Below are 23,976 nucleotides of genomic sequence, written 5' to 3'. Positions count from 1 at the left end.
ATGGTCCTGCCCTGTTTCTGCTGTTCCATTCTCTTTACTCCTGCTCTCTCCATGCTCCTGCTCTCTCCATGCTCCTGGTCTCTCCATGCTCCCCATTCCCCTGCTCCTCCCATGATCCTGCTCTCCCCATGCTCCTGGTCTCTCTGTGTTCTTGATCTCCCCATGCTCCTGCTCCCCTCTCATGTTCCTGCTCTCCTCTCGTGCTCCTGCTCTCTCCATGCCCCTACACTTTCCACGCGCTCCTACTCTCCTCATCTCCTGCTCTCCCCTGCTCCTGCAATTGCCATGCTGTTGCTCTCCCCCTGCTCCTGCTCTCCTCATGCTCCTGCGCTCCTCATGCTCCTGCTCACAGCATTTCCTGCTCTTCCCATGCCCCTGCTCTGTCTGTGCCCCTGCTCTTCCCATGCCCCTGCTCTTTCTGTGGGCCTGCTCCCTCCATGCTCCTGTGCTCTGCACCTGCTTCTTTTCTCTCCCCATGCTCCTGCTCTCACTGTCCTCCTCCTTTCTCCGTGTTCCTGCCCTTGCCGCTTCCTGCTCTCCTCGTGCTCCTGCTGTCACTGTGCTCCTTCTCTATCCATGATCCTGCTCTCCACAGTGCCACTGTTCTGCTCGTACTCCTATTATCTCTGTGCTCCTGCTCTTCCCATGCCCCTGCTCTGTCTGTGCTCCTGCTCTCTCCATGCACCTGCTCTTTCCATGCTCCTGTTCTCCCCATGTAACGTCTCTCTCTGTGCTACAGCTCTCCCCATTTTCCTGCTCTTCCCATGCTCCTAGTCTCCCCATGTTCCTTCTCTCCCCGTGCTCCTGCTCCCTCCTTTCTCCCTCTGTCTCTATGTATCCGGCTCCCTTGTTCATACTCTCCTCATGTTCCTGCTCTCTCCTTGGTCCTGCACTCTCTGAGCTCCTTATCTCCCTGTACACCTACTCTTAGTGTGCTTCTTTGCTCTCCATACTGCAGCTCTCACCTTGCTCCTTCTCTGTCCATGCTTGTGCTCTCGCTCTGCTCCTACTCTATCCATCTGGCTGCCTCCAACCCCTGCTCCAGCTCTCCCCATGTTCCTGCTCTTCCGGTGCTCCTGTTCTCTCCATGAACCTGCTTTCTCTGTGCTCCTGCTCTCCCCGTGCTCCTGGTCCCTGTGAGCTCCTGCTTTCTTTGTGGTCCTGCATTCTCCATGCTCCTACACTCCCTATGCACCTGCTCTCTGTGTGCTCATTCATTCTCCATGCTCCAGCTTTCGCATTGCACCTGCTCTCTCCGTGTTCCTGCTACTGCTCACTCCATCCTGCTTCCCCCACCCCTTACTCCAGCTGTCCCAGTGCTCCTGCTCTTCCCCTGCTCCTGCTCTCTATATGGCCCTACACTCCCTGTGCTCCTAATCTCCCCATTCTCCTGCTCTCCCCATGCTCCTGCTCTCCCTGTGCCCCTGCTCTCTCTGTTGTCCTGCTCTCCCCATGCTCCTCCTCTTACCAAGATTCCTCACACCTGGTGCTCATGCTTTCCCGGGGTCATGGCTCTCTCCAAATGCTCCCGCTCTCTCCCCATGCTCCTGCTCTTTCTCTACTCCTGCTCTCTCCATGCTCCCCTTCCCTCTGTGCTCCTGCACTCTATGTGTACCCGATCTCTCTATTCTCCTTATCTTTTCATTCTCAGTCCCTTTCTGTGCTCCTGATCTCTCCCTTCTTTTGCTCTCCTGTGCTCCTGAAATCTCTGTGCTTATGCTCTCCACAGTTTCCTGCTCTCCCCGTCACCCTGATTTCTCCATGCTACTGCTGTCCCCATGCTCCTTCCCCCTCATGCTCGGTCTCTCCCCGTGCTCCTGCTTTCCCCATGCTCCTGCTCTCCCCGTTCTCCTGCTCTCCCCTTGGTCCTGCTCTCTCCATGCTCCTACATTCCCTGTGCACTTGCTGCCTGTGTGCTCATTCACTCTCTGTGCTTCATCTCTCCTCTTGCTTCTTCTCTCCCTGTACTCTTGCTCTCTCTGTGCTCCTGCTCTCTTATGCTCCCGCTCTCACCATGCTCCTGCTCACCACCTTATCCTGCTCCCTTTGTCCTCCGGCTCTCACCATGCTCCTGCTCACCACCTTATTCTGCTCTCTTTGTGCTCCTGCTCTCCCCATGCTCCTGCTCTCATTGTGCTGTTGCTCCCTTTCTGCTCCTGCCCTCCCCATGCTCCAGCTCTCCCCATGCTCCTGCTCTCTGTGATCCAGCTCTTCCCCTTTGCCTGCTCTCTCCCAGTGCCACTCCTCTTGCTGAGCTTCTGCTGCCCAGTGCACATTCACTCCCCACACCTTTCCCTGTCCCATGCTCCTGCTTTCGGGGCTCCTGCTGTCCATGTGCTCTTGATTTCGCTGTTCTCCTGCTCTAACTGTTCTCCTGCTCTCCCTGTGCTCCTGCTCTCCCCATGCTCCTGTTTTCTCTTTGCTCCTGCTCTCCCAGTGCTCCTGCTACATTCATGCTCCTGCCCTCCCTGAGTTTCAGCTCCTCCCATGCTCCTGTTCTCTGCATGCTCTGTCTTTCCTGGTACTCCTGGTCTCTCCATGCTCATGCTCTCTCCACAACTTTTCCTGTTCCATGCTCCTGCTCTCTCCCCATGTTCCTACAATCTCTTTGCTCCTGCCCTCTCTATGCTTTTCTTCCCTCCATGCCTGTGCTCTCCCCGTACTCCTGATCTCTCCGCGCCCCGGCTCTCCCAGTGCTCTTCCTTTCCCAATCCTCCTGCTCTCCTCTGCTCCTTATCTCTCTCTACTCCTTCTTTCCCTGTGCTCCTGCTCTCCCCGCACTCCTGTTCTCGCCTTGGTTCAGTTTTCTCAATGCTCCTGCACTCTCTCCGTGCTCCTGCTCTCTTGCTGCACGCCTGCTCTCTCTGTGCTTCTTCTATCTCTATGTTCCTGCTCTCCCCTGCTCCTTATCTTTCTCTACTCCTTCTTTCCCTGCAATCCTGCTCTCCCCGCGCTCCTGCTCTCCCCTTGGCTCAGCTCTCTCAATGCTCCTGCACTCTCTCCGTGCTCCTGCTCTCTTGCTGCACTCCTGGTCACTCTGTGCTCCTTCTATCTCCATGTTCCTGCTCTCCCCTGGCTTCTGCCTGCCATGTGCTCATGCTCTCCCTGCACCTGTTCCTGTCTCATGCTCACACTCTCTCCAAGTGCTCCTGCTCTCCACATGTTGCTAATCTCTCTGTGTTCCTGCCCTCTCCATGCTCCTCTGCCCGCTGTGCCCCTGGTCTCTCTCTGTGCTCTTGACTTCGTTGTGCACTTGCACTCTCCATTTTCCTGTTCTTCCCCTGCTCCTGCCTTCTCTGTGCTCCTGCTCTCACTGCACTCCTGCTCTCCCTTTGCTCCTGCACTCTCCACGTGCTCCTGCACTCTCTCCATGCTCCTGCTCTCTCTGTACTCCAGCTCTCTCCATGCTCCTGCTCTCTTGATGATCATGCACTCACAGTGTTTCTGCTCTTCCCATGTTCCTGCTCTCTGTGTTCTCCTGCTCTCTCAATACTCCTGCTCTTCCCAAGCTCATTCTCTCCCCCTGGCCCCACTCTCCTCATGCTCCTGCCTGCTGGGTGTTCCTGCTTTCCCCATGCTCTTGCTCTAACCATGCTAATGCTATCTACTTGCTCCCCCTCTCCGTGTACCTGCACTCCCTGTGTTCCTGCTCTCTCCATGCTCCTTCTCACTCTGTGCTTCTGCTCTCTCCATGCTCATGCTCTCCCCACTCCTGCCCTATCCATGTTCTTCCTCTCCCTGTACCCTTGCTCCCTGAATACCCCTTCACTCCCATGCTCCTGCTGTCTTTGTGCTCCTGCTCCCCCATGCTCCTGCTCACTCCCCCTACACCTGTTCTCTCCGTGCTCCTATTCTCCCCGTGCTCCTGCTCTCTCCCCATGCTCCTATTCTCCCCATGCTCCTGCTCTCTCCCCATGCTCCTGTTCTCCCCTTGCTCTTGCTCTCTCCCCATGCTCCTCCAGTCCCCGAGCTTCTGCCCATCTGGTGCTCATTCTCTGCCTGGGCCCTGGCTTTCTCCTCATGCTCCTGCCATCATTGTTCACCTTCTCTCTCTGATTGCCTGCTCTTTCCCTATTCCTGCCCTCTCTATATTTCAGCTCTTTCTCCTTGTGCTCCTGTTCTCTCCATGCCCCTGCTCTTTCCATGTTCCTGCTCTCCCAGTATTCCTTCTCTCTGTGCTCTAGCTCCCCCCATTCTCCTGCTTTTCCTTTGCTTTCCTGCTCGCTGGATAATCCTACTCTCCCCGTGAATCTGCTGTCTCTGTGCTTCTGCTCTCTGCCCTCCCCATGTTCCTCTTATTCATGTCTCCCTGCTCTCCCCATGATTCTACTCTCTCCCCCTTCTCCTGTTCTCCTTGTGCTCCTGCACTTTCTGTATTGCTGCTCTCCCAATGTTCCTGCTCTAGGTGTCCTCCTGCTGTCCCCATGCTCCTGTTCTCTCCATGCTCCTCTTCTCTCCTTGCTCCTGCCCTTCTCCTGCTCCTGCTCTCCCCGAGCTTCTACCTAAGTGGTGCTCATGCTCTCCTTGGGCTCTGGCTCTCTCCCCATGCTGCCGCTCTACCCAAGTGCTCCTGCAATCCCTGTTCTCCTGCTCTCTCCTTGCTCCTGCTCCTCCTGTGCCCCTGCAATCTCCGTGTGCCTGCTCTCCCCAAGCTCTCCTGTTTGTTCAATACTCCTGCTCTTTCCATGCTCCTGGTCTCCAAGTTTTCCTCCACTCTCTTTGCTCCAGCTCTCCCTATTCCCCTGCTCTCCCTTTGTTCCTGCTCTCCCTGTGCTCCTGTTTTCTGTGCGCTCCTACTCTCGATGCTTCTGATCTCCCCCTGCTCCTGTTATCCCCGTGCCTCCACTCTCCCCAGTTTCCTGCTCTCCCTGTGTCCCTGCTGTCTCTGTGTTCCTACTCTTCCCATGCTCCTGCTCTCCACGTCCTACTCCTCTCCCTGTGATCCTGCTCTCCATGATCCTTCTCCCTGCATTCACCTTCTGTCCCCGTGCTCTTGCTCCCCACCTGCTTATGGTCTCCCTGTGCTCCTGCACATTCCGTGCTGCTGCTCTCTCCATGCTCTGGTGCTCTCTGTGCTCCTGCTTTCTCTGGTCTTCTGCTCTCCCCATGCTCCTGTTTTCCCTATGCCCCTGGTCTCCCAGTTCTCCTCCTTCCTCCCTGCTCCTGCTCTCTCCACGCTATGTGCTACAGCTCTCCCCATTCTCCTGTTCCCCCCATGTGCCTGTTCTCCACATGTTCCTGCTTTCTATGTGCTCCTTCTCTCTTGATGCTCCTGCTATCCCCATGCTCCTGCTCTCTCCGTGCTCCTAGTCTCTCCATGCTCCTGCTCTCCCTGGGCTGCTGCTATCCATATGCTCTTCCTCCTCTCCTGCTCTCCCTGTGCTCCTGCATTCTGCATGCTCCCTCTCCAGCCTTGCTCCTGCTCTCCCTGTACTGCTGTCTTTCTGTGCTCGTGCTCTCCCTGTGCTCCTGCACTCCTGGTTCTCCTGCTTTCTCTGTGCTCCTGCTCTTCACGTTTTCCTGCTCCCCCTGTGATCCTGCTATCTCTGTGCTCCTGCTCTCCCCATGCTCCACTTCTGTCTGTGCTCCTGATCTCTCAGTGCTCCAGCCCCCTTTCTGCACCTGCTCCCTCTGGCCTCCTGCTCTCTCCGTTCTCCTGCACTTTCAGTGTTTCTGCCTTCTCTGTACCCCTGTTCTGTCAATGCTCCTGCTCCTCTGTGCTCCTGCCCTACTCATGCTCCTGCTCGCTCCATGGTCTTCCACTCTCAGTGCTCCTACTCTCCCTGTGCACCTACTGTCGGTGTGCTCCTTCGCTTTCTGTGCTGCAGCTCTCACCATGCTCCTGCTCTCCACCTTATTGTGCTCCCTTTGTGTTTCAAATCGCCCCGTGCTCCTGCACTCTCCATATTCCTGGTCTCCCCATATTCCTGCTCTCCCTGTGCTCCTGGTCTACCCATACTCCAGCTCTTTAGGTGCTCCTGCTTTCTCCGTGCTCCAGCTCTCTCCAGGCTCCTGTTCTCTCCATGCTCTTGCTCTCTTTGTGCTCCTGCTCTCTCCATGCTCCTGCCCTCTCTGTACTCCTGCTCTCTCCATGCTCCTGCTCTCTCCGTGCTCCTGCACTCTCCATTCTGCTGCTCTCCCCATGTTCCAGCTCTCCCTGTGCTCCTCAGAATCACAGAATCACACAGTGCAGAAGAGGCCCTTTGGCCGATTGAGTCTGCCCTGACACATGAGAAAGACCTGACCCTGCTCTCTCCATGGCCCTGATCTCCCCATGCTCCTCCTCCCCCCATGCTCCTCCTCTACCTGTGATCCTGCTCTCCTTATTCTCCTGCTCTGTCCATGCCCCTGCTCTTCCCATGCCTCTGTTCTCTCCATGCTCCTGCTCTCTTTATGCTCCTGCTCTCCCCATTCCCCTGCTCTCCCCTTGGTCCTGCTCTCTCTGTGTTCCTAGGTCCTGTGTGCACTTGCTGTCTTTGTGCTCATTCACTCCGCGTGCACCATCTCTCCCCTTGCTCCTGCTCTCCCCACACTCTTGCTCTCACTGTGCTCTTGCTGTCTGCTTCCTGATGCCTCCACCCCGTTCTCCTGTTTTCTCCATGTTCCTGTTCTCTCTGTGCTCCTGCTCTCTGTATGATCATGCTCTTTCCATGCTATTGCCATCTCCCTTTCTCCTGCTCTCTCCTTGCTCCTGCCCTCCCTGTGTTCCCTCTCTCTCCAGGTTCCTACTCTCTGCATGCTCCTTCTCTCCCAGTCCTCTTGCTCTAATCAGTCTCCTGCTCTCCACCTTGTCCTGTTCTCTTTGTGCTCCTGCTCTCCCTGTGCTCCAATTCACCCCTGCTCCTGCTCTCCCCATGTTTCTGCCCTCTCTGTAATCCTGCTCTCTTTCTGTGTTCCTGCTCTCCCCATGGTCCTGCTCTCCCCATGTTCCTTCCCTCTCTGTACTCCTGCTCTCTCTGTGCTCATGCTCTCCCCATGCTCCTGCTCTCTACCTTATCCTGCTCTCTTTGTGCTCCTGCTCTCCCCATACTCCAGTCTCTCCATGCTCCTCTTCTCCTTGAGATTCTGTCCATCTGGTGCTCATGCACTCCCCGCACCTGTCCCACTCACTCCAAGTGCTCCTGCTCTCTCATCATGTTCCTACTCTCTCCATGCCCCTGCTCTCTCCATGCTTCTCTTCCCTCCAAGATCCTGATCTTACCATGCTTTTGCTATCCACGTTCACCTGCTCTCTCTCTGTGCTCTTGCTCTCCCTGTGTTCCTGCTCTTTCCATGCTCCTGCTCCTCTGTGCTCCTGCAATCTATGTGTATCTGCTGTCCCATGCTCCTGTTCTCCACATGCTCCTGCTCTCCCTGTGCCGCTCCTCTCTGTGGATTCCTGCTCTCCTGTGCTCTTGCTCTCGTTGTGCTCCTGCTCTACTGTGCTGATCTACCTGTGCTCCTGCTCTTTCCATGCTCCTTCTCTCTCTGTGCACCTTTTCTCTCCACTTTCCTGCTGTCTCCTGTGTCCTGCTCTCTCTGTGCTCCTACACTCTCTGTGCACCTGCTGTCTGTGTGCTTATTCATTCTCCTTACTCCAGCTCTCTCCTCATGTTCCTACTCTCTCTGTGCTCCTGCTCTCTCTCTGTTCCTGCTCTCCCTGTGCTCCTGTTCTCCCCATGTTCCTGCTCCCTGCGTGGCCATGCTCTTTCCGTGACACTGCTCTCTCCCTGTGCTCCTGCCCTCCCGGTATTTCCACTCTCCCCCTGCTCCTGCACTCTGTATGATCCTTCTTACCATGTGCACTTGCTTTCTCCCTGCTCCTGCTCTCCCCATGATCCTGCTCTCTCCATATTCCTGCTCTCTCCATGTTCCTGCTCTCTCCATGTTCCTGCTCTCCCTGTGCTGCTGCAGTCTCTGTGCTCCTCCTCTCTCCATGCTCCTGTTCTCCCAGTGCTCCTTCCATCTACCTTATCCTGCTCTCTTTGTGCTCCTGCCCTCCCCATACTCCTACGCACCACTGCTCCTGCCTCCCCACCATGCAACAACTTTCTCTGTGGTCCTGGTCTCCCTGTGGTCCTGCTCACCCCGTGCTCCTGCAGCCTCCATTCTCCTGCTCCCTCCATGTTCCTGCTCTCTGCATGCTCCTGCTCTCTGCATGCTCCTGCTCTCTCTATGCTCCTGCACTCCCTGTGCTCCTGCTCTCTCCCTGTCTCTGCAGTCCCCATGCTCCTGCACTCTCCATGTTCCTTGCTCTCTGCCTGCTCCTGCTCTCATGATTCTCCTGCTCCCCCCATGCTGCTGAACTATCTGTGCTGCAGCACGCCCCATGCTCCAACTCTCTCTGCCCTTCTGCTCTCTCCATCCTGTAGCCCCCACTCCATGCTCAGGTTCTCCCCGTGCTCCTGCGAACTCTGTGATCCTGCACTCTCCATGCTCCTCCTCTCTCTACATGCTCCGGCTCTCTCCATGCCCCTGCTTTTTCCGTGCTTCTGCTCTCCTAGTGTTCCTTCTCTCTCCGTGCTCCAGCTCTATTATCCTTCTCCCCCTTTGCTCCTGCTCTCCCATGCCCTTGTGCTCTCTGAGTTCCTGCTATCCATGTGCCCTTGCTCCCCCCACAGCCCCACCCTGTCCATCATCCTGCAACCCCCCTGCTCCTGCTCTCTGTGTGATCATGCTGTCTTGGTGATCCTTCTCTCCCAGAGCTCCTGCTCTCTCTGTTCTCCTGCCCTCCCTAAGAACCTGCTTTTTGCATGATCATGCTCTTTCTATGCTCCTGCTCTCTCCCTGTGCTCCTGTCTCTCTCCATATTCCTGGTCCTCTCTGTGTTCTGGCTCTCCTCATGCTCCTGCTCTCTGCGTGCTCCTTCTCTACCCACCACCCCCCCGCTCTCCCATGCTCCTGTTCTCTCTGTGCTCCATCTCTCTCTGCTCCTGCTCTGACAATGCTCCTGCTCTCCACCTTATCCTGTAATCTTTGTACTCCTGCTCTCCCCGTGCTCCTATTCTCCCTGTGCTGCTTCTCTCCCAATGCTCATGCTCTCCTCATGTTCCTGCTCTCTGTGCAGTCCTGCTGTCTTGATGTTCTATCTCTCCCAGTGCTCCTGCTCTCTCCGAACTCCAGCTCTCCCTATGCTCCAGCTCTCCTGGTGCTCCTGTTCTCTCTGTGCTCCTGCTCTGCCCATGCTCCCACTCTCTCCGAGCTCCTTCTCTCTCTGTGCTCCTGCTCTTCCCTTGGTCCTGCTCTCTCCAGGCTCCTACAGTCCATGTGCACCTGCTCCCCGTGCATTCATTCACCCTCTGTGCTCCAGCTCTCGCCTAACCCATGCTCTCCTCCTGCTCCTGTTCTCTCTGTGCTCCTGCTCTCCCCGTGAACTTACTCTCTATTTTATCATTCTCTTTCTGTGCTCCTGCTCTCTCTCTGTGCTCCTGCCCTCTCTGTGTTCTGACTCTCCTCATTGTCCTTCTCTCCCTGTGCTCCTCCTCTCTCTGTGCATCAGATCTCACCATTCTCCTGCTCTCCCCATTCTCCTGCTCTCTGTGCACTTTCTCTCTCTTTGCTTCTGCTCTCCCCATGCTCCTGCTTTCTCCCTGCTCCTGCTCACCCCATGTTCCTGCTATCCCCCTGCTCTGCCCATGCTCCTGCTATTCCCGTTTTCCTGCTTTCTCCCTGCACCTTGTTTCCCCATGTTCCTGCTTTTGATATCCTCCTGCCCTCCCCATGCCTCTGCTCTCTCCCTCTGCTCCTGCTCGCTCCCCATTTTCCTCCTATCCCCGAGCTTCTGCCTGCCTGGTTCTCATACTCTCCCTGGACCCCAGCTCTCTCTCTATTCTCCCGCTCTCTCCAGTGCTGCTGCTCTCTCCCCATATTCCTGCACTCTCAATGCACCTGCTTTTCTCTATACCCCAGTTCCATCTGTGCTCCTGCCTTCTTTATGAACCTGCTCTCTCTGTTCTCCTGCTAATTCCATGCCCTTGCCCTCCCAGTATTTATGCTCCCCCCATGCTCCTGTTTTCCCCATGCTATTGCTTTCCCTATGCTCCTGCAATCTCTGTGCTTCTGCTATCCCCATACTCCTGCTCGCCCCTCATGCTCCTGTTTTCTCCATGCCCTTGCTCTTTTCATGCTCCTGCGCTCCGAGTGTTCCTTCTCTATCCATCTGCCAGCTCTCCCCATGCTCCTGCTCTCCCTTTGCTCGTGCTCTTCCCGAGTGCATGCTGTCTGTGTGCTCCGGCTCTCTCGATGATCCTGCTCTCCCTGCACTCCAGCTCTCCCTGGGATTACATGCTCTCCATGCTCCTACTCTCCCCATGCTCCTGCTCTCCCCGTGCTCCTGCTATCCATGTGCTCCTGCTTTCCCCGTGCTCCTGCTATCCATGTGCTCCTGCTGCCTCCATGCTCCTACTCTCTGCCGGTGCACCTGTTCTCTCCGTGTTCCTGCTCTTGATGCTCACCAGCTCTCTCTGGGCTCCTGCTCCCTCCCCCTGCTTCTGTTCTCTCCGTGCTCCTGCTTGCTTGGTGCTCCTGCTCTCACCGTGCTCATTTTCTATGCATGCTCCTGCCCTCTCTGTTTTCTGGCTCCCCCCTTGTACATGTTCTCCCCAAGCTCCTGCTTTTCCTGTGCTCCTACTTTATCCTCATGCTGCTGCTCTCTTCCCAGGCTCCTGCACTTCCCATTCTCCTGCTCTCTTCCTGTGCTCCTGCTCTCTCTGTTCTCCTGCTCTCTCTGTGCTCCTGTTCTCTCCATGCTCCTGTTCTCCCTGCACCCCTTCTCTTTCCATGCCCCTGGTCACTCTGGGCCCCTCCCTGCGGTGATTATTAGGCACATTGAAAACTCAAAGTTAATACCTGTGTTATTACAAGCATCGCCATAACACTCTCTATATATTCCATTTTCATATGATATGGGTTACACAGTGTTATATCATATTATAATAGCATAGTATTATATTAATTAATAGAAACAATGTGCAGGGGAAAAGGCAGGGCAATGGCACTAGGTCATAATGCTCATTGGATAGCCAGTGCAGATACGATGGGCTGAATGGCCTCCTTCTGTGCCATTAAGGTTCTGTGATTCTGTGATTCTATCGTGAGATGGGGCTGTCAGTTTTACTAAATCTTTTGAAAAACTATCCTTCAACTAAAAATATTTGAGAACCACCTGCTCTACGAAAGCCTTGTGATTTTGAAGAATTCTATGTATCTCCTCTTCCTTTACTCTAAGGAGAACAATCTATTCTTCTCTCTTATCTGAAATCCCTCATCCCTGGTACCATTCTAGTAAAATTCTTCTGCACCCTCTCCAATTCCTTCACATCCTTCCTGAATTGTGGCACCCAGAACTGGATGCAATACTCTAGCTGCATTTTACGGAGACTGAAATGATGGAAACACTCAGCAATGGGGAGGATGTGGCACTGTAACTGGCCTAATAAATCCAGTAATGCTCTGGGGACCAGGGTTCGAATCCCACCACGGCAGATGGTGAAATTTTAATTCAATAAAAATCTGGAATTAAAATTCTAATGATGACCATGAAACTATTGTCGATTGTTGTAAATGCCCATCTGGGTCACTAATGCCCTTTAGGGAAGGAAATCTGCTGTCCTTACCTGGTCTGGCCTACACGTGACTCCAGACCCACAGCAATGTGGTTGACTCTTAAAAATATCCTCTGAACAAGGGCAATTAGGGATGGATAATAAATGCTGGCCCAGCCAGCGACACCCACACTCCACAACCGAATGGAAAGGAAAGGTCAGGCAGTGTCTGTGGAGAGAAACAGATTTAATGTTTCAAGCTGTAGATCCCCTCATCACAATCTGACCTGAAACATTAACTCTCTGTCCCTCTACAGACACTGGGAGCACTCCCAGCAATTTCTATACTTATTTCTAATTTCAAGCATCTGCAGTATGAAACTTTCCATAAGTGTTTTATAAATGTTCAGCTTAATTTCCTCTCCTTGTGCAATTAGTCCCTCTATTTATAAAACCCTGGGTACCATATGCTATTTTGACAGGCTTGTTAACTTATCCAGCCACCTCCAAGACTTGTTTACATATCCCCCAACCCAGCAAACCCCCCACCCCTCCCACCCACCACCACCACCCCCCTCCCCCCACCACCCCCCACTCCCCCACCCCACACCAAGCCCCTCTGTTCCTACACCCCTTTTGCAATTTCACCATTTAGTTCATATTTACCCGGCTATTCATCCAACAAAAATGAATCAACTCACATTTCTCTGCATTACTTTGCATATGCTGCATGTCTGCCCATTTCACCATGTCCTTGTCCTCCTGAAATCTGCTACTATTCACTATTTTGTCAGTGTGTGATATTTGAAGTTTCAGCCCAATGAATGTGGTGTAAATGTCGGGCAATGACAGGAGGTAAATGTTTATATTTTAGATTTGACCTCCTTGGCGGTGACTTCCTCCAGCAGAGTGTGGGAGAGCCTCCTGGTTAATGGGCAATGCCTGGATTTGAAAGGGTTAACCCAGCATCTCCTCCACTTGACGCTATTGGTCTCTCCCTCCCTCCTGTGTGTTGTGGTGATTGATTGTAAAGTTCATTACAAACTGGCTGTAAATGGCCATTTAATGTGGGCCATCACAGAACAGCCAGCAACCATTTACCCTCAACAAGATAAATTGTTTTTTTCTCTCTCCCAGACTCATTAAATGCCCAACAAGAGAGGAATAAAATGAGAGTGAGTGGCAAATGGATCAAATTGACAGTGTAGACATCCAGCCTGGCCCACGTAACAGCTTCATGCAACCGGTATCCCTTTAAACAACACAGTGCAGTCTCACCTTCCGGCCAAATTGAATATTGACCATGACCCACCTGCTGCCCTTCACCCTTTTCACTCCTACCCAGGGAGTTAACATTATAGTCGCTCAATTCCTTCTAATTTATTGTTTATTCCAACTGGTTTAACCCTGACCATCATCTCTGTCCTGTTCAATATATATCAGGAAGAGTTTGGGCAGATGATTGACTCAATGAACCAGTCTCCCTCTCTTTCTGTATCAGTCTGTCTATCACACCATCTTATATATGTGCTCTGTCCAAACAATTCAAAAAGATTAAGCCAATGTTGAACTACATGGAGCCAAAACAGAAAGTACCAATTAGAGAAGGTTGTGAGTAAACTGTACTGGCCTTTGGACTGGACTGGGTCAGACCCATTGTGAACACTGGTTCCAGCTCTGGTCAGATCCACCTTGAGGACTGTGTCCAGTTCTGGTCATTGAGACAAGGGAGGCTTTGAGGAGCTGGAGGCAGAGCGGAGAGGAACTATGAGTCTTATCATCAGATTCAGAGCCTGAGTTGTGAGGATAGATTGGAGTGTTCTGGGCTATTTACCAAAGAAAGGAGATGCCTAAGAGGTGCATCTTACAAAGGGGCATGAATTTTTTCACAGAACAGAATACATCTGGACTATTTAAACAACCAGAGTGTGATACTCTGACCAAGTATCAAGCCAGTCACAGGTGACATTAGGAATTGTATTAGGAAATTCTTCAGATTCAGAGAGTGATCTAGATGTGGAATAAACTCCTAGAAGGAGAAGACAAGATTAACTCCTGGAAGCATTTAAGAAACAACTGGATTTTGTAATGACCGAGAGAACTTGCTGATTGGATAAATTCAGATGGGCTAAATGACTTTAACTATATTGTGCTCTTTACTCCTGTGTGATTGTTTCAGGTTAACACACCAAGGCAATTCTCGTGCTGTAATTGGGATGATGTGTTGGAAGGAGCAGCCTTTTAACCCACATTGTATTCTCCTACTGCTAAGGTGGAGCTCTCACCCTTTAAAATCACACCACCTCATTTATTGTTACATAAGCAAGACTCAGATTAATCAGTTTATTTTTCTAAAGGTTAGGAAAGTAACTGGTAAATTTCAGGCTGAAATCTAAGAAACATTTAATGACTGTTTAGTATATCTAACAAAGTGTACTGTTTTTGCAGGCTAACATGCCATTTTAATATATCAACCTTGACATGTGAAGAATGAGAACATTTATCACACTTTACATGTCACATGCAAATTCCAGTGTGTAAACTTAACCAGTCTAACTCTAACTGCATTTGCTGACCATTGGCTCCCATTTACACAATGTCTCTTATCTTAGCTTTCTCACCACTCGACCTCTGTAATCTCCTCCAGCCACAGAACCCTCAGAGATGTCTGTGCTCCTCCAATCCTGGTCCTTGGCATTCCCAATTTTAACCGTTCCACCATTGGTGGCCATGAAATCAGTTGCTTGTGCCCTAAGCTCACTAATTCCCTCCTTAAACATCTCCGCCTCTCTCTCTCTCTCTCTCTCTCCTTTAAGATGCTTCCGAACGCCTACCTCTTTGATCAAGCTTTTCACCCGCCTTAATATCTCCTTATGTAGCTCAGTCTCATATTTTGTTTGTTTGCGTGGTGAAACTTTGGCTGCTTTGCTGTGTTAAGGATGTAGAGGCTGTTGTCATTGGAGGTCAGTGAGAAGCAACCAGTCTCTAATGCTCGACATGACATCTCCTTCATGGGAAACACCAAATACGATCCTTGGAGAGGAAAGAACAATTTGTGTACATCAGGCTCCTTTTGTCTTAGAGGAAAACAGCTTAGCCTCCAATCCATTGAGCAATGCTGCAGGTAGTCTTCAAGATCGGAACAGGAGGTGCATTATAGCCTAGTTCAACGTTGCCAGTTTGTTAGTCGGGACAGGACTGTTTAAACACTCATCTCCCATTTGCTTGACATTTGACAATTCTCTGAACCCCATGAAGAGTGTTAAACTTCCATTTAAAATTGTCAATGCACAACTCATCTCAATCCTCCTGAGACCAACATAGTGTCACTGCAAAACAAAAACAGAATTACCTGGAAAAACTCAGCAGGTCTGGCAGCATCGGCGGAGAAGGAAAGAGTTGACGTTTCGACAGAACTAGATGAATCCCAGGAAGGGGTGAAATATAAGCTGGTTTAAGGTGGTGGGGGTGGGGGTGGGGGGAGGGGGTAGAGAAGTGGAGGGGGGGGGTGTGGTTGTAGGCAAAAGCAGTGATAGAAGCAGATCATCAAAAGATGTCACAGACAGCAGAACAAAAGAACACAGAGGTGTCGAAGTTGATGATATCACCAACTTTAACACATATGTGTTCTTTTGTTCTGTTGTCTGTGACATCTTTTGATGATCTGCTTCTATCACTGCTTTTTGTCCCTACAACCACACCACCCCCCTCCACTTCTCTCCCCACCGCCCCCCACCGCCCCCCACCCCCACTCCCACCACCTTAAACCAGCTTATATTTCACCCCTTCCTGGGATTCATCTAGTTCTGTCGAAACGTCAACTCTTTTCTTCTCCGCCGATGCTGCCAGACCTGCTGAGTTTTTCCAGGCAATTCTGTTTTTGTTTTGGATTTCCAGCATCCGCAGTTTTTTGTTTTTATCATAGCGTCACTGCAATTTGGTAAGGTAAGGGAGCAAAGATTAAAGATAAGGTACAATAATGCAGCACAGGTACAAGGCAAACTAAGAGAGAGTAGGAACACAATGAGGAGCACAGGTACATGGGGAAGTACACAGATAAATGGTGCAGTACACAGCTATGTAGTGAAGTACACAGGTACACAGTGAAGTACACAGGTACACGGTGAAGTACACAGGTACATGGTGAAGTACACAGGTACAGGTGAAGTGCACAGCTACAAAGTGAAGTACACAGGTGCATAGTGAAGTGCACAGATACAAGGGGAAGCACACAGTTACACAGTGAATTTAATAGACAAAATATGAAGCACACAGGCACATGGTGAAATACACAGGCACATGGTGAAGTACACAGGTACAAGGTGAATTACACAGGTACATGGTGAAGTACACAGGTAAATGGTGAAATACACAGGCACAAGGTGAAGCATGCAGGTACACAGTGAAGAGCACAGGAACACAGTGAAGTTGACAGGTAAACGATGAAGTACAGAGGTAAAAGGTGAAGTATGTACTTACATGGTGAATTGCACAGGTGCGCATGAAGTACAAAGTTACGTGGTGAAGTTCACAGGTACATGGTGAAGTACCCAGGTACACGGAGAGGTAAACATGTACATGGTGAAGTTCACAGGAACATGTGAAGTGCATAGGCACATGGTGAAGTATAAAGGTACACAGGGAAGTGCACAAGTACAGGGTGAAACACATAGGTACACGGTGAAGTACACAGGTACATTTTGAAGTACACAGGTACACAGTGAAGAGCACAGGTACACAGTGAAGTACACAGATACATGGTGAAGTACACAGGTAAATGGTGAAGTACACAGGCACAAGGTGAAGTACACACGTACATGGTGATGTGCACAGGCGCACGTGAAGTACACAGGTTCTTGGTGTAGTGCACAGCTACACAGTGAAGTACACAGGCACATGTGAAGTTCACAGGTACATATGAAGTGCACAGGTACACAGTGAAGTACACAGGTACATAGTGAAGTTCACAGGTACACATGGAGTGCACAGCTACAAAGTGAAGTACACATGTGCATGGTGAAGTGCACAGATACAAGGGGAAGCACACAGTTACACAGTGAATTAAATAGACAAAATGTGAAGCACAAAGACACACAGTGAAGTACACAGGCACAAGGTGAAGTGTGCAGGTACATGGTGAAATGCACAGATACAAGGTGAAGTACACAGGTAAATGGTGAAGTACACAGGCACAAGGTGAAGTACACAGGTAAACAGTGAAGTGCACTGGTAAATGGTGAAGTACACAGGTAAACAGTGAAGTTCACAAGTACACATGAAGTTCACAGGTGCACATGAAGAGCACAGGTACATGGTGAAATACACAGGTGGATGGTGAAGTGCACAGGTAGAAGGTGAAATGCACAGGTACAGGGTGAAGTGCACAGATACAAGATGAAGTACTTCAGATACAAGGTGAAGTACACAGGTACACATTGAATTAAACAGGTAAATGGTGAAGCACACAGGCACACAGTGAATTAAACAGGTAAATGGTGAAGCACACAGGCACACAGTGAAGCACACAGGTAGAACGTGAAGTGCACAGGTACATGGTGAAGTGCACAGATACAAGGTGAAGTACACAGGTACAAGGAGAAGTACACAGGTGCACAGTGAAGTACACAGGTACATGATGAAGTACATTGGTTACTTGTGAAGTACAAAGGTACACTGTGTGGTACACAAGTGTATGGTAAAGTGCACAGGTGCATGGAGAAATACTCAGGAGAGCAGTGAAGTGTACAGGTACACAGTGAAGTACACAGATTCACGGTGAATTACACAGGTGCACAGTGTAGCACACAGGTACACGGTGAAGTGGACAGGTACACGGTGAAGTACACAGGTGCACAGTGCAGTACACAGGTAAACGGTGAAGTACACAGGTACACAGTGAAGTGCACAGGTACATGATGAAGTACAAAGGTAAACTTGAAGCACACAGATACACAGTGAAGCACACAGGTAAATGGTGAAGTACACAGGTACGCAGTGAAGTGCACAGGTACACGGTGAAGTGCACAGGTGCACAATGCAGTACACAGGTAAACAGTGAAGTACACAGGTACGCAGTGAAGTGCACAGGTACACGGTGAAGTGCACAGGTGCACAGGTGCACAGTGAAGTGCACAGGTACATGATGAAGTACACAGGTACACAGTGAAGTGCACAGGTACATGATGAAGTACACAGTTAAACAGTGAAGTATACAGGTACATGGTGAAGTGCATAGATACATGGCGAAGTATACAGTTACACGGTGAGTTACACCGGTATACGGTGAAGTACACAGGTGCATGGTGAATTGCACAGGTACATGGTGAAGAACACAGGTATAAGGTGAAATACACAGGTACATGGTGACGTATACATGTACATGGTGGAGCACACAGGTACATGGTGAAGGAAATAGGTATATGGTGAAGTACTCAGGTACACAGTGAATTACACAGGTATACGGTAAAGTGCACAGGTACATGGTGAAATTTACAGGTACACAGTAAAGTACACAGGTACACAGTGAATTACACAAGTACTCCGTGAAGTGCACAGCCACCCAGTGAAGTACACAGTGACACAGTGAAGTACACAGGTACATGATGAAGTACACAGATACATGGTGAAGTACACAAGTACATGGTGAAGTATACAGGTACACAGTGAAGTACACAGGTACATGGTGAAGTACACGGGTACACAGTGAAGTACACAGGTACATAGTGAAGTACACAGGCACATGGTGTTGTACACAAGTACACATTGAAGTACATAGGTAAATGGTGAAGTAAACAAGTACATGTTGTCGTACACAGGCACAAGGTGAAGTAGACAGGTACATGGTGTAGTGCAGAGGTACATGGTGAAATACAGAGGTTTACAACAAAGTACACAGTTACACCGCGAAGTGCACAAGTACATGGTGAAGTACACAGGTACACTGTGAAGTACACAGGTACACGGTGAAGTACACAGGTACAATGTGAAGTGAGCAGGTACATGGTGAAGTTCACAGGTACATGGTGTAGTACATAGGTACACGATGAAGTGCACAGGTACACGGTGACATGCACAAGTACATGGTGAAGTACACAGGCACATGATGACGGGCACAGGTACCTGGAAAGGTACACTGGTACATAGTAAAGTACACAGGTGCATGGTGAATTACACATGGACATAGTGAAGTGAACAGGTACACAGAAAAGTACACAGGTACATGGTAAAGTACACAGGTACATGGTAAATTACACAGGCACATGGTGAAGTTCACAGGTACACAGTGAAGTACACAGGTACATGGTGAAATGCACAGGTATATGGTGAAATACATGGGTACATGGTAAATTACACAGGCACATGGTGAAGGGCACAGGTGCACAGGAATGTACACAGGTACATGGTAAATTACACAGGCACATGGTCTAGTACACAGATACATGGTGAAGTACACAGGTATGCTGTGAAGTAGACAGGTACATGGTTAAGTGCACAGATACATGGTGAAGTACACAAGTACATGGTGAAGTATACAGGTACACAGTGAAGTACACAGGTACATGGTGAAGTGCACAGGTACATGGTGAAGAACACAGCAACATGGTAAATTACACAGGCACATGGTCTAGTACACAGATACATGGTGAAGTACACAGGTATGCTGTGAAGTACACAGGTACATGGTTAAGTGCACAGATACATGGTGAAGTACACAAGTACATGGTGAAGTATACAGGTACACAGTGAAGTACACAGGTACATGGTGAAGTGCACAGGTACATGGTGAAGAACACAGCAACATGGTAAATTACACAGGCACATGGTCTAGTACACAGATACATGGTGAAGAACACAGGTACGCTGTGAAGTACACAGGTACATGGTTAAGTGCACAGGTACATGGTGTAGTACACAGGTACATGGTGAAGTGCACAGGTACATGTTGTAGTACACAGATACATGGTGAAGTACACAGGTACACAGTGAAGTACACAGGTCCACGGTGAAGTGCACAGGTACATGGTGAAGTACACAGGTACATGGTGTAGTACACAGGTACATGGTGAAGTACACAAGTACACAGTGAACTACATAGGTACATGCTGAATTAGACTAAAAGATTATAAGACAGAGAAGCTGGCCTACAGAGTCTGCTCCACCATTCAATGAGATCATGGCTGATCTGATAATCCTCAACTCCACTTTCCTGCCTTTTCCCCATAACCCTTGATTCTCTTACTGATTAAAAATCTGTCTATCTCAGCCTTGAATATATTTGATGACCCAGCCTCTACAGCCCTCTGTGGTAAAGAATTCCACAGATTGACTACCATCTGAGAGAAGAAATTCCTCCTCATCTCTGTTTTAAATGGGTGATCCCTTACTCTGAGATTATGTCCTCTGGTCCTAGACTCTCCCACAAGGTGAAACAACCTCTCAGCATCTACCCTGTCAAGCCTCCTAAGAATCTTGTATGTTTCAATAAGGTCGTCTCTCATTCTTCTAAACTCCAATGAGTACAGGCCCAACCTACTCAACCTCTCCTCATAAGAAAATCCCTCCATACCCGGGATCAACTTCTCTGGACTGCCTCCAATGTCAGTATATCTTTCCTTAGATAAGGAGACCAAAACTGTTCACAGCATTCTAGGTACATGGTGAAGTACACAGAGATGCAGTTAGCGAAGGGAGCACAGCCAACTGGTGAACTAGAAATTTAGAACAGGAATGATTTATTTTCACTGTGAAAGATTTACACCGGATACACTCCCTAAAAGCACTGTGGGTGTACCTACACCACATGGACTGCAGCTGTTCAACAAGGCAGCTCACCACCACCTTCTCAAGGGCAACTAGGGATGGGCAATAAATGCTGGCCCAGCCAGTGAAGCCCACATCCCATGAATGAATAAAAAACAGGACTGAGGTGGAGTTGTAAAGGTGAGGGTCTTCATCTGGGGTACAGGGTGTGGGTAACTCAGCTAATGAGGTCATCAGCATCTCTATATGTTTCTGCCTCTGCTTCTCTCACTCATTATTTCCCCCACATTCTTTTAGTCTGCCCATTTCTCCTTGCTCTTTCTTTAGTTTCTCACTCTCGGGATGTTTTAGTTTATATATTCTAGTCTCTCTCTCTGTCTCTCTCTCTGGATGTTTTTTTTTTCCTGTGTGGCTGTTGCATATTCACTCTATGATGCTGAAAGCACAGACCAGCCGTGCCTGTCTGTACGGTCCCTGTCGCCTCTCTCCCTTCAGGTACTGCCTCTCTGTCTCTCCCTCCCTCCGTCTGTCTGTGCTCCCCTCCCTCTGTCTCAGGACTCTGGTCTGTTCTCCTGTCGGTAATATTTGGGGTAGTTTGAACGGAGGGACCAGTTTCTAAATCTAACCGAGTGTTAGGGCAGCGACCCCGTCCCTCTCTCTCTCTCTTCAGAGATTCAGGCTGTAAAATGACTAATTCAAACTCTGTTTTTTCATCACTTGGTTTCCGACAACAGGCGATTGAACAATTCTCACTATACATAGAAAATATTAATTTATTGAAATCACGAAAATGTACAGATATTACATCGAGGACGGGTTTGCTATTTACACATCCCCCCCACCCTGGAATACCGGGTGGGGGGTCTTTAAATAAATAAATTCAGAGTCTCAGTGCTGCCGAGCACCCAGACACCTTCGTACCAGGAGCCCGGCATCAGGTCGCTGAGCCTGGGCGGGGGAACGGGACAAGGAGCCGGCCACTCGCTCCCTCATCTCCCCGGCCAGTGTCCGGCCTGCTGACCCCTCTCCGGCCTCTCTCTCTCTCTCTCTCTCCCTTCCTCTGGACCAGACAATCCTGGCCGTTCCCTCCCGCCAGGTCTGAACTCCTGCTGTCCGGTTGCACTTTGCTGAGAGTTTTAGACAGAATTCATTCAGGCTCGTCCCAGGGCGGAGACATCCAGGCGGCGGGAGGCAACAGGCAGGGAGGGTGGGGGTGGGGGGTCAGACAGGGTGGGGGTGGGGGGTCAGACAGGGTGGGGGAGGGGGGTCAGACAGGGTGGGGGAGGGGGGTCAGACAGGGTGGGGGAGGGGGGGGTCAGACAGGGTGGGGGAGGGGGGGTCAGACAGGGTGGGGGAGGGGGGGTCAGACAGGGTGGGGGTGGGGCGTCAGACAGGGTGGGGGAGGGGGGGGTCAGACAGGGTGGGGGTGGGGGGTCAGACAGGGTGGGGGAGGGGGGTCAGACAGGGTGGGGGAGGGGGGTCAGACAGGGTGGGGGAGGGGGGGGTCAGACAGTGTGAGTGAGGGGGAGGGGGGGGTCAGACAGGGTGGGGGAGGGGGGTCAGACAGGGTGGGGGTGGGGCGTCAGACAGGGTGGGGGAGGGGGGGGTCAGACAGGGTGGGGGTGGGGGATATCGGGGTGGGGGAGGGGGGTCAGACAGGGTGGGGGTGGGGCGTCAGACAGGGTGGGGGAGGGGGGGTCAGACAGGGTGGGGGAGGGGGGTCAGACAGGGTGGGGGAGGGGGGTCAGACAGGGTGGGGGGGGGGAAGAGCAGCTCAGCGGGGGTCAGTTAGACAAAGAGCCAGCAGGGGGACGATGAGCCGAGTGGCCTCCTCCAGCACAGAGAGATCAACCTGTAGAACCCCGACCCCCCGAGATCCGAGTCTGACCCTGGACCCCAATCCGCCTCAGGAAGGGGCGAGGCGGCAGGAATCGCATTGCTGGGATCGGACTGTGCCCCGCCTCCCGGGGGGGGGGGGGGGGGGGGGGTGGGGGGAAGGGGTGAGAGGGGGTGGGGGTGGGGTGGGGGGGTAGGTTTGGGGGGGAGATGGGAGGAGGGGTGGGGGGGAGATGGGAGGAGGGGAGGGGGGTAGGTTTGGGGGGGAGATGGGAGGAGGGGAGGGGGGTAGGTTTGGGGGGGAGATGGGAGGAGGGGAGGGGGGTAGGTTTGGGGGGAGATGGGAGGAGTGGAGGGGGGGGAGATGGGAGGAGGGGAGGGGGGGTAGGTTTGGGGGGGAGATGGGAGGAGGGGAGGGGGGGTAGGTTTGGGGGGAGATGGGAGGAGTGGAGGGGGGGGAGATGGGAGGAGGGGAGGGGGGGTAGGTTTGGGGGGGAGATGGGAGGAGGGGAGGGGGGTAGGTTTGGGGGGAGATGGGAGGAGGGGAGGGGGGTAGGTTTGGGGGGGAGATGGGAGGAGGGGAGGGGGGTACGTTTGGGGGGGAGATGGGAGGAGGGGAGGGGGGGAGATGGGAGGAGGGGAGGGGGGTACGTTTGGGGGGGAGATGGGAGGAGGGGAGGGGGGTAGGTTTGGGGGGGGAGATGGGAGGAGGGGAGGGGGGTAGGTTTGGGGGGGAGATGGGAGGAGGGGAGGGGGGTAGGTTTGGGGGGAGATGGGAGGAGGGGAGGGGGGTAGGTTTGGGGGGGGAGATGGGAGGAGGGGAGGGGGGTAGGTTTGGGGGGGAGATGGGAGGAGGGGAGGGGGGTAGGTTTGGGGGGGGAGATGGGAGGAGGGGAGGGGGGTAGGTTTGGGGGGAGATGGGAGGAGTGGAGGGGGGGAGATGGGAGGAGGGGAGGGGGGTAGGTTTGGGGGGGGAGATGGGAGGAGGGGAGGGGGGTAGGTTTGGGGGGGAGATGGGAGGAGGGGAGGGGGGTAGGTTTGGGGGGAGATGGGAGGAGTGGAGGGGAGGAGATGGGAGGAGGGGAGGGGGTAGGTTTGGGGGGGGAGATGGGAGGAGGGGAGGGGGGTAGGTTTGGGGGGGAGATGGGAGGAGGGGAGGGGGGTAGGTTTGGGGGGGAGATGGGAGGAGTGGAGGGGGGGAGATGGGAGGAGGGGAGGGGGGTATGTTTGGGGGGGGAGATGGGAGGAGGGGAGGGGGGTAGGTTTGGGGGGAGATGGGAGGAGGGGAGGGGGGTAGGTTTGGGGGGGAGATGGGAGGAGGGGAGGGGGGTAGGTTTGGGGGGAGATGGGAGGAGGGGAGGGGGGTAGGTTTGGGGGGAGATGGGAGGAGTGGAGGGGGGAGATGGGAGGAGGGGAGGGGGGGTAGGTTTGGGGGGGAGATGGGAGGAGGGGAGGGGAGTAGGTTTGGGGGGAGATGGGAGGAGTGGAGGGGGGGAGATGGGAGGAGGGGAGGGGGGTAGGTTTGCGGGGGGAGATGGGAGGAGGGGAGGGGGGTAGGTTTGGGGGGGGAGATGGGAGGAGGGGAGGGGGGTAGGTTTGGGGGGAGATGGGAGGAGTGGAGGGGGGGAGATGGGAGGAGGGGAGGGGGGTAGGTTTGGGGGGGGAGATGGGAGGAGGGGAGGGGGGTAGGTTTGGGGGGGGAGATGGGAGGAGGGGAGGGGGGTAGGTTTGGGGGGGGAGATGGGAGGAGGGGAGGGGGGTAGGTTTGGGGGGAGATGGGAGGAGGGGAGGGGGGGGGGTTACTTTGTGCTTTTTTGCTGAAATGTTTTTGTACTTTTTGGAGAGTTTTGGGCGGTAG

The sequence above is a fragment of the Carcharodon carcharias genome, chromosome 6 (genome assembly GCF_017639515.1).
Source record: "Carcharodon carcharias isolate sCarCar2 chromosome 6, sCarCar2.pri, whole genome shotgun sequence".
NCBI lineage: Eukaryota > Metazoa > Chordata > Chondrichthyes > Lamniformes > Lamnidae > Carcharodon > Carcharodon carcharias.
This window is presented reverse-complemented; position numbering follows the sequence as displayed.